Raw genomic sequence first — 11,076 nt, 5'->3', positions numbered from 1 at the left:
TTGAAAAAAAAGAGCTTTCTAAACAAGCGTGGATACTTGTAGATCTAAATAGTAGATGAAAATATAACTAGAAAAAAAATGCAATTACCTTTTGATCTTATCATTTTTGAATGACTTTTTTTTAAGAGGGGTAAACACTTTTGATTTGGAGCTATGAATCAGTGGGATCGCAAATAGGGGACCTAAACTTCAATATAAACATTCAACAATTACACTCCAATAAGATTTGAACTTTGATCACAAGAACAATAACACAACAACTTCACCATCACACCATGCCAATATTGACTTTTTTATTTTAGAAAATTGCAATCAAAGAAATCTTTATACTATTTTACATTATTATATATATAATATTAAAATATGAATTGTAAAATTAAACATATGAAATAATATGACATATTCTATTGTAAAAGTAGTAATTAATAATCAAAATTTATAAATTACAAGAATGTATATATATATATACCCCATATGAAACAAACTAAAATTATCATGAAACAAAATCTTTTTTTAATTTCTCTCATAAATTAGTAATTGTTTCATTGTTCAAATTCTCTATTTTATGACAATAGATTCTTGGTCTATAATGAAATTGAATGATTCTATATTAGTTCATCAAGGATCGAGTCTTTTTAAGTAAAAATTTCAACATCATAAGAAATGAGACTCTAATATATAGATACCCCTCAATAATTATACAATCATATAAGAAACACATCTCACAATACATTTCTTTATAGAGATGCAATTAGTGATGTATATGACTGCATTGGGGCTAAATAAATGTTCCTGTATAAAACAGCTAAAAAGTTTTTAAAAAAATAAAAATTTGCGACCCTATTTCCTAGCTAATTACCTCGATGCCGTTCAGTGACCGACAATGAACAAAACTTTAACAGTACGTTCCCCAACTGACTGGAAGATTCTTCTTTGTCAGTCCAGAAGTTTCTGAGTTCATTCGAAAAACTTGGGTGAATCGCAAAATTTGTTCCGTTTCCGACTATAGGCATTCTGTCAGGCCCGTGCAAGCCCCAGGTAAATTATTGTTTCTCTGCGCCTTTGCAGTTAGATCATTTGATTTGGTCTGGTCTGTACCAAATCTGTCTGTGCGGATGCCTGCTATTCTTCATCATATTTGTGCTGTTCGTTATCTCGGTCAGGTAAACCCTAACCCTCCGTCTACAAAAGTCACGCTTCTATGTGCAGGACGCCGGAAGCTTCCAGAGGAACGTCATAGGTGACGATAGCCTCACCTCCACCTTGCAGTCAATAATCACCGCGTGCAACCAAAATGACCGGATCTATGTCAAATATTACCGGATGGATTGTCATAGCAGACTCGAACCTGGAAAGAAGCTAACGTGAAAGCTTTAAATGTATGTACGTCTGAAGGTATTCGAATTCGAGAACTAAAAATGAAGCGTGCAGATTAATTCCAAAGGGTTTGGGGTGTATATACATCGTTTACTAAGGCTTTGCGAGGTCCGTCATCCTGATCGGTACAATGCACTGGACTGCAACAACACTGATTTACGAGTCACTTTCGGCATTTTTATTTAAAAGCCGTATACAAGTGACTAGGAATGCTTGGTTGACCAGCCTTTCTGTTCAACTTAGGTACCAGGATCTGCCATAAAATATTTTGAACCCTAAAAGAAGAGTCTTTGGAAGAATTTCAATAAAGACTTACAGGTCAAGTTTGACGGATTTGTTCTCCCTACTCCGGTGAGTTAACGAGCCGCAGGTCACCGGCCTAAATTTTTTTGGTTTTTCTGACAGCACACATTGTGTGTGAAGGCACAATTTGAGTAAATGTTCTCCGTTGTCTCCATTTGTTGCAGGTCATTTGATGGCCCAGAAGCAGAACAGAGTTGTAATTCTCGATCTCAGGATCCGGTGAAAGGTAGGCACGTGGAGTTCCGGACATTACATTTTAATGTCAATTGTTTTGCTATTTTAGGGTTTACCAGCTGCTGCAATGCCGGTGTCAGAAATTATATTATCAATATATGTAGGAACACAACTACCTAATTTTGAGTTGCATTGGGATTGCAGTGGTAAGGAAAAGGATTCATACAGAAGGAAACCATGAAATAATTTTTTTTACGAGTAGGGGAAAGGACCCAGTAGTCGTGCACCCTAACTTCACGCTTCTCAAAATCCTACTTGGAAATTTTGAATCACTCCGATTTTTTTACAGCAGCTTACCTGGCAAGTCCCCTGCTTATAACTAAGGTTTCAGGGCCACATCATCAAATATGATGCCACATCAGCATGCTTTTTGCCAAGGTGTCCAAAACAGCCCCAAAAAAAAGTGAGACCAATAGGCGTGCATTAGAGACCCCAATAGTTGTGCAGCCGATGTGGCATCACCTGATTGGTTACTTTTTACAATATTAGTACATTTCTTAACAACTATTGGTACATTTCCTAACAACTGTTGGTACATTTCCTAACAAAAATTGATATTTTTTGTTTCAAACAATAGGTTTTATTTGTTCAATTTTTGGAACAAAAGGTATCAACAACCCTCACAACAATTGGAACATGCTCAACTACTGGGTCCTTTCCCCTAGTTGAGATCCGTGAAAGATGGCCATTTAAGAAGCAAACTTGATTGTACATTATGAAATAAATTTGTGAGCGTACTTTCACCTTCTACGCCTCGATATTACAATAAAAAAGGAGGTAGGAAGATACGGATACACCTTCCATTCCTTTGGCACAATGCTTGTTTGATTTGGATTCTAAAAGCATAAAATTCCATGTTCTTCATGTTTTTGTGGGACAAAATTCCATGTTCTCACTTCTGCACCTTTGAAACCACTGCATTTGACTCGGTTGATGCCTAAACCAATTCTCACCTAATATTTATGAATGAGTTGTCATTTCATTACCCTTCAATTTTGTTGCACAATATTGGTGCTAGACTAGGTTAAGCTAGGTTCACATTACTTTTTTTTTAAGGTAAGAGTTCTTTTTAATTTATTATTATTATAGAATAGTCATTATCATTTATGTTTATTTATCAAATATTTTATGTATTTAAGAACCTCTTAGAATACTTGAAACATATATGAGAAGATGGGAAACACATGCATAATTTTGATACAAGAATATTCAAAGCTAACATTCTATGATCAACATTACACATCAATTACATCAAACTAATTTTTGTGTAGCATGTACGCAATAGCTTAGTTAAATTATTTTTGGATTTGACTATGTTAATCGTTTTGTATCATGCTTCATGTTCCAACCATCGTGATGAGAACTAGAGAAGAGAATTTCTTTTTTTTACACAATCGAATCCAGAAATCATCTAAATTATCATGGATTGTGGAAACTTCATACATTTAATTTAAATGTAAGCAATAATATGTTGTTTACTGGGGGCTTAAATAAAACCAATAAGACTAAGAAGATTGAAGGAATAAATCATTCCCTTTTTTTCCATTAATGGTTCCACGTATATATGTCACATAAATGTAATAAAAAAGGCCCCATTAATGGTTCCACATATATTGCAGTGTAGTTAGAAATGATGGAGATAAGTGAGATAAGAAGATTCACATTGGTATAGGATCAAGTTGCACCATCATTACATGGACCTAGTCCAAAAAAATGCATGATAAAGGTTAGCCCACATCATCATCCTTTAATGCATGTTTCACACAAATGTAATAAAAAGGGTTCCGTTTATGGTTCCACACATTGCAATGTAATAAAAAAGGGTCCATTCATGGTTCCACAAATTGCAATGTAATAAAAAAAAGGATCTCATTCATGATTCCACACATTTTGCAATGTAATAAAAAAGGGCCCATTCATGATTCCACAAATTGCATGTAAAAAAAAAAGGACCCCATTCATGTTTCCACACATATTGCAATGAAAGCATTAGACTTTTTTCTATAATTATTATGTCCCTCATTAAAGCCAAGGACCTTGACTTCATCTTGAAGTAAGTCTCAATCTACTTCTAACCAAAATCAAAATTCAAAAGTAGATAGAAATGATGGAGGTAAGTGAGATTAGAAGTTTCACAATTGTATAGGACCAAGTTGCACATTCATCATATGACTTGACCTAGTCCAAAAAAGATACATGATGAAGGTTAGCCCACAACAATATAACTTTTTGCATATAACCATCATATGTAGCTTTATGTTTGAATTGATTTGCACCCAAACATTAGTTTTGAATATTCTATTGTGTCATTCTAGCCATCAAGAAAAAAGTAAAGCACCTCCCATGCCCAACTCAAATAAGTGTCTAATATTTTTCCAATTATTCTAGAACTTTACAATAGTCATTGTCTACATTTAATTTATAACTGATTAGGTTTGAGCATTCTATTAGGTTTGGATTAGTATAGGAGAATACATAAGACATGACATCTTATTTATCCAAACATTATTTTGTGTGAAACTAACACTCTTACACCACCTAATGCATTGTCCAATTATCTCTAATCTACTTTTAAATTTCACACATATTTTTTTTTTATTCTTTTATTGCTAGTCCTTGTAGTCTTTTCAACTTTATACACCAAAAAAGATTCCAATATTTTTAGCTTCTTTTGTGAAGTGCTCAATAAAGGTGACAACAATCATAATGATAATTATAAATCAATTAAAAATTAAAAAAGTAGCATCAATAGTCATAAGAATAATTATAAATTAATTAAAATTTAAAGGTGGAGTGAAATGACCACCCTAATATAACTTTTTAGGGAAGACATTGTAACTTTAGATAATGACATGCAATTGTCACTCCTAGTTGATGAGCTCAAGTGACTTCATAAGACCAACCATATTACATGAATATGACCAAAAGCATAAACCTTTATATTTTCTCCTTTGCATAAATATGTTCCTGTGTCATATTCCTCATAATAAAAGGTGAGCACACAAATTTGGGCAAAGAAACTGAGTTACACTCCAATATTCTTTGTAAGGAATGTAATAACAATTTATAAGAAATAAGTTGCATTTTGAAGTCATGTAGGATAATCTAAATTAAATAAATGTAAAATAATAAAAAACATAGTAACCTCATTAAAAATATATGTTATCTTTAAATGCAAGAAAAGTTCACAAAAGAACAAAGAAAATAAGTAGTTTAATACCTATAAAACTAAAACAAAATAAATGAATCTATCATTTGACTTTAGGACTATAATGTGTGGGAATGGGGTTCACTAGTCTACACATGCAAACAAAGGATTAAACCCATTCACATCAACATACATTAGAGAAATAATTAATAGGCCCAACCAAAAAACCCTTGGGAGAGTTGAGCATATGGATTGATTATTTCTCTTTTTTTATTATTGATATGATTGAATAAAAATAGAATGATAAAATGCAATAACTTGGTCTAAAGATCCAAGAAAGAATCCTTCTCCCTAATATGACTCTTAAATTGAATATCTCTAAAGCTTATGATAGGATCAATTGGGACGCTATGTTTAAAGTCTTAAAAAAGTTGGGTTCCTAGAGTGCCTTTCTAGCTTTAGCTATTATGTATTATGCCCTTGTAAGTGGGATTCTGAGGGGTATTAGATCTATAGGGGGACCCCCTATCTCCTTACGTGTTTATTATGTTGTAGAGAGGTTCTGATATTTATGAGTGTTGCCCAGGGTTTACAAATTTTGTGAAGTATTGGTTGGTTGTTTAGTTAAAAATGGGAGGAGATAGAGTTAGAATTGAGCCTGACTCCTTTGAAGAATTCAATGTGGATGCCACTATCTAGCATATATGTAGCAAGGGAGGGGTTTCCTCTTTCCTATAGTGTCTTAAAGGGCATGATGAAAATCTATCTGTTCATTTTGCCTACTCTTGGAACAATAGGAAGGTGATGATTGGTAGTGTTTATTTAGAAGTTGATGAAGAGGTCATTGTGCATGCTACTTGAATGAATACTAGAGGCGGGAACTGGAAAAAAATAGTAAGGTAGTTGACAATAAAAAGCTTGTCCCTGTACATTAAAGATGGAGAAAACCCCATCAAGCTCCATGGTAGGTTCGATAGGGAGGAATTGTTGAAGCCCTCAAACAAGGTACGCTTAATGATTTGAAGTTTTTCACTCTTGAAGGGAGTTTTAAATGTCTATACTTTTATCATTTATCCCCCTTAACCATTTTTTCCTTCACTCCCTAATCAACTTCCCCGTTTACCTCTTGACCTCCTTGGAAATATCCATCAAGGAAGCTCTAGATGTGGCTAATTGTTTTTTAAGATAAACTCCCCATTCCTCTCCACTAGAGGCTTATGCTTTGCCTCTATCGAATCCGCTTGGCTTTGTGTCTTCCTAAATAAATTAAAAATTTTCTAGTTGAAAATCCCCAACATTCTAAATCCCCATCATTTCTTACAATTTTGGATATCCTGGGCAACTCCAAAGGTAAAACGAAACTCATCAAGTACTTGGTCTCTGCCCAGATCTTTCTCTCTCCAAGCAATTTATTTAGTAAATCCCCCTTGCCGCATGCCATTCATAGCTCCACTAGTCTTCCCAACCCCCATGGTAGAAAATCTTCACCCAAAACTCCCCATAATTGTCATAACCTTGTAGATCAAGGTTTGTGTGACCTTAAAATAGCCCTTCTTCTTATAATCTGGGTAAAAAGTGCTTGTCAGGGAAACATAAAACTTCATTGGATAAAAATTAGGAAAAATCCTTGACCAAACCCATTATTAAGGAAGTTATATTAGAGGTTGAAAATATTGACAAAAGTAGGGAGGATTCTATTGAATAAACTAGTACTCATCCTAGGAGATCCAATAATCTTGTGAGCTATCCAAAAATCAGGGATAAGGTGGATATGGAGGATGACTAGGTTAATGAGGGGGGTTCTACTAATGAGGAGGAGTATGTTGAAATTGGTTATGTGGGGAATTTTTTTGAAAATACCATATAGGGCTCTAACAACACATACACAACCCCGACATAAATGCTTGGAGGAACCCACACCCATACAAAATGTGATACTATGACAATTAAACTCTTAGCTCTTAAGGAGAAGGTTATGGAGCTGGATAAGAAGATGGTGAACATATCCAAATTTTACTCCAAAGTGATGCATAGATTGACCACTTCACTATGTTGGCTACAAGAAAAGTAGTTGGATAAATCTAGAGACAAAGACGGTAACCATAAGGATTTTTACAAGTTCCTCACTAAAGATTGGAGCTAACTCTTTAGATAGTTAGCTATTGTCTATCTTTTTTTTGTGTTGTTTGGTCATCTCTATTTAAGATTCCACTCTACTATGGCTATTTTTTATATTTACTATAACTTTTGTTAAGATTACTATACGTTGTCGGTGTGTCATTTATGATTTTTCTTAAAGGGCCAACACCCTAGTTCCATCGCTTTTAATATGGGCGAATTCACAATATTGGTTCCCACTTTTTGACCAACTTTGACACTTAGATGAACATTTTGAAAAACACCTTCACTTTCCAACACCTATAACTTTTAAACCGTTAAGAATTTGGAGATGATGTAAACTAGTGATTTGTAACATCTTGTCTGTAGATTCTAAATACATTTTTTTCAATTTTTTTTTAATACAATTTTATTGATGTTTCCATCTCCCTCGAAAAGTATTTTTTTACAACAAACAACACTTTTTAAGAGTGATGTGCATCCTAAAATGCATAACTTTTCTTTCTATAAATGATAAATACTTAATTCTTTTGAATTTTGGTTTGTAACATCAATACCCAGGGCATGTAGTTGGTTTGATAGTGATATGTTGAATATTTTTCATTTTATTGAGTTTTGAAGTCCAACTAATTATAGTATAGATATAGGTGTACGTTTGAACACATAACTTGTTCTATATATATCAAAATTCTTTTTTTTTTGTTAGAAAGAAGACATCAACACCTAGAGCATATATTTTTTTCAGATTTTTTTTGAATTAGTTTACTATTTTTCCGAATGCATTGAACAAAGAAGTTCATGTTCAGTGAAAAATCTACATTCATAAGAAATAAAACAAAAATATATTAAAAATTATACTATTTGGAAAGCTTATAATAAGGACTAAATACTTAAAAAAATAAAACTTGTAAATGAATTCATTTGACCCCCCAAAAGATAATGTAAAAGTGGGTTTTTATCAACATTTTGATAGGTGTGAAGGAGACTCCATTGCAAGTATGATTTAGAAGTAGAGAGGTTCTATCCAATAAATTTTGATCTAAGAGCCTTTGATCTAACTCTCTTCAATTAATTACTTCAAATGGGACCTCTCAAATCTTAAATCATTATATTTTCTTAAAAATGTATGATTTCAACAAAAATCAGGATGTACCAGAAAGTGTTAACCAATATTGTGAGTTCACCCATATCAGAAACATATAATATGTAATTCATTTTATTTCATCATCATCTCTTTCGATTGAATTAATATCAAATATTCATCTAAAGAAAGAACCAAATTAGGTTTGCATCTACACCCTCATAATAATTTCTATTCAAACTCTAACAGTTTAGATGTTATGTGCAACTACTTACTCATGTTATATTATTACAAATAATACAAGACTATGATTATTATTTTTGTGGTACTTGAGTAGTTTGATACCTTGTAATACATTATATATTTTTCAAATGTCATAATATCTATAAAATATATTTTACCACAAAATTCACTAACCTAAAAACTAGGAAAATTGAATTGATAAGATGAAATGGATTTGGCATAATCACAAGCACTTAATTTTATTCCAAGCCAACGATCACAATTGATTAAGGCATTATATTCCATTAGAACCTCAACATAAAAGATGGTTTTAAGTAACAAAATTCATCATAAAATCTAGTGAAATATCCTCTTTACAAATAACCTACAATACAACCATACCCAATCTCGTATGCAACCCAAATCCTATATGCAATAATACCAAGGCCAAACTCCAAATTTGATCATTTTTATCTTCACCTACTTGTAAGGAGGAAGAGATAGCAAGATTAATGAATTATAGACTCCAGAAGTTAAAAAAAAAACTTTCCTTGTTACACTAATCTTTTGTGTTAGATTAGTGACTTGAACCAATTCTTACAACATAGGTTCATGACAAAATCATTAAAGAAAGAGAGACAAACATACCTTAGTCATAAAAATAGGATCATCTTGTAACTCAAAGATCATTTCCCTTTTCAATATTTCATGAAATCTTACATTATCATATATGTTGTACTCATCATGGGGCGTGTGCACAAAGATGGTGGTCAGAAAAGTGGACACCACCCAAAAAAAACTTGGAAAAACAGGCAGCGCATACGCGGTTTTAAAATTTCAAATTCCCGTGTACGCGCTTAGGTTTGTTCTTCCCGAGCCTAGAAAAGGTAGTGCGTATGCACTGAGTTTAGGAAACTGAGCGCGTTTAAGCTACGCCTAGGAAAATTAGCGCATACGCGCTTCTTATAGGAAAATGAGTGCGTATGCGCTAATAATCCGAGTAAAACCGGGTACGCGGTGCCTGATAAAAAAAGTTTTAAAAAAAAAACTAGGTCCTCATTTACCCGAAAAGCGCGTTTTTTACTTTGTTTTTTTCCCATTTTCTAACCTAAACCGTGAACGGGGTGCTAAATTTGTCCTCCAGGCTATGGATCAAGGTTGGTTTTTGTTTATTTTTGTCTTTCTTTCTAGTTTATGCAATTTGTTTTACATTTTGAATTTAATTTCATTAATTTTGATTAGGTTTTTTCATTTTTTGTTTCAAAAACCAGATTCTTCTAATCCAGAACAAGAACAACCAAATGCACCTCCTGAAAACCCACAAGAACAACCAAATGCACTTCCTGAAAACACACAAGAACAACCCCCAATTCCTCCTTTTGACCGCACAGCCGAAACACGGGAAGAATTAATTAATCAGTTAGGGCAAAATACATCCAAAATCAATAGACTGATTGTAAAATTGAAATCTTCTGAACTTGACCATCATCAATCCCTCGCCACTAGCCTAGAAACATTAGCTAGTGGTGCCATAGTTATTTCCACAGAAATTACCAAATGGGGAAGCTTTAGGGATAAGTGTCGTCAATTCTATGCCAATGGGCTATCATATGATGGAGTTAAAAACAAAAATATTTCTAAACAACAAATATGTGCCCTTTTTGTTGACCCCAAAACTCGTTAGTCATTACCTCCTAATGCAAAGAGGTTTCCCATACATTGGTGTACCAATGTGCAGATGAAGAATCTTTTTTGGCAGAGGTGGTGGATGGTCTTTGACGATCCATCTTGTAATAATTATGAGGTGCCATTATATTTTTTGAGAAATATATATTGTGAGTTTGTGCTCAATGTGCGCCTAAATTATTTTGGCATGAGAGAGTTTCATGGTAGAGGTGGTGGCTCTGCCCAAGATAGCCTTGGAGCCCGTAGGCGATTAGCCGCGGAGAGTCGCTGCCCCCTAGCACCCAAACCCAAGGTTCATTAGGCTGTCCCATTAGAGCTGAAAGAGTCAATGGAGCTACAGACTCTTCAGGCGGCCACAACATTGACTGGTGCCATCATCCAGCATGCGACATCATTAGCACACCCTATTGTATTGGATGATGAGCCGTTAGAGGGTGACAGAGAGCCCATCGAGCATATGTGTGTCAGTTGCTTGGGGATATGCTCAGGGATAGATGATGCAGCCGGTGCAGATGGATACTCATATCATCTATGCACGATTTGTGGTTGTATATGTCAGGCTCACACGGTTGAGGATGTCGCGCTGACAGATGAGTTGATGGACATGGTGTTTTCCCATGAGCCACAGACACAGGTGTGTTGATTTGAATTCATAACATTTTATTTATCAGTCACTTTAAATTTGTAATTACATAAATGAATTTTCATTTATACATCGATTTAAATTGAGACAAATAATATGCATTTCAAGATGTAGCAGCAGTATCCCATACACCTCCCCCAGTTACCACAACTGCAACTTCGACGCCTGAGGTATAAATTTTGTAACATGTTAAAATAGAATAGTACAGTTTGAATTCAAAAAAATACAAGATATACTAACTATCTTTAATGCTTGGTCCAATTT

At 34.0% G+C, this 11,076-nt stretch overlaps 1 long non-coding RNA gene across 1 annotated transcript; it reads right to left on the bottom strand.

Annotated features, from left to right (window-relative positions):
• Positions 1 to 592: 592 nt before the first annotated feature.
• Positions 593 to 1,592, bottom strand: LOC131859739 (uncharacterized). Its single transcript, XR_009359321.1, has 2 exons — positions 1,463 to 1,592; positions 593 to 1,348 (listed from the first exon to the last, which is right to left on the bottom strand). It is a non-coding gene; the product is annotated as an uncharacterized LOC131859739 (long non-coding RNA).
• Between the last annotated feature and the right edge of the window lie 9,484 nt (positions 1,593 to 11,076).

The sequence above is a fragment of the Cryptomeria japonica genome, chromosome 11, assembly GCF_030272615.1.
Source record: "Cryptomeria japonica chromosome 11, Sugi_1.0, whole genome shotgun sequence".
Taxonomy (NCBI): Eukaryota; Viridiplantae; Streptophyta; class Pinopsida; order Cupressales; family Cupressaceae; genus Cryptomeria; species Cryptomeria japonica.
The sequence above is the reverse complement of the archived record's forward strand: the minus strand, read 5'-3'. Positions and strand labels throughout refer to the sequence as shown.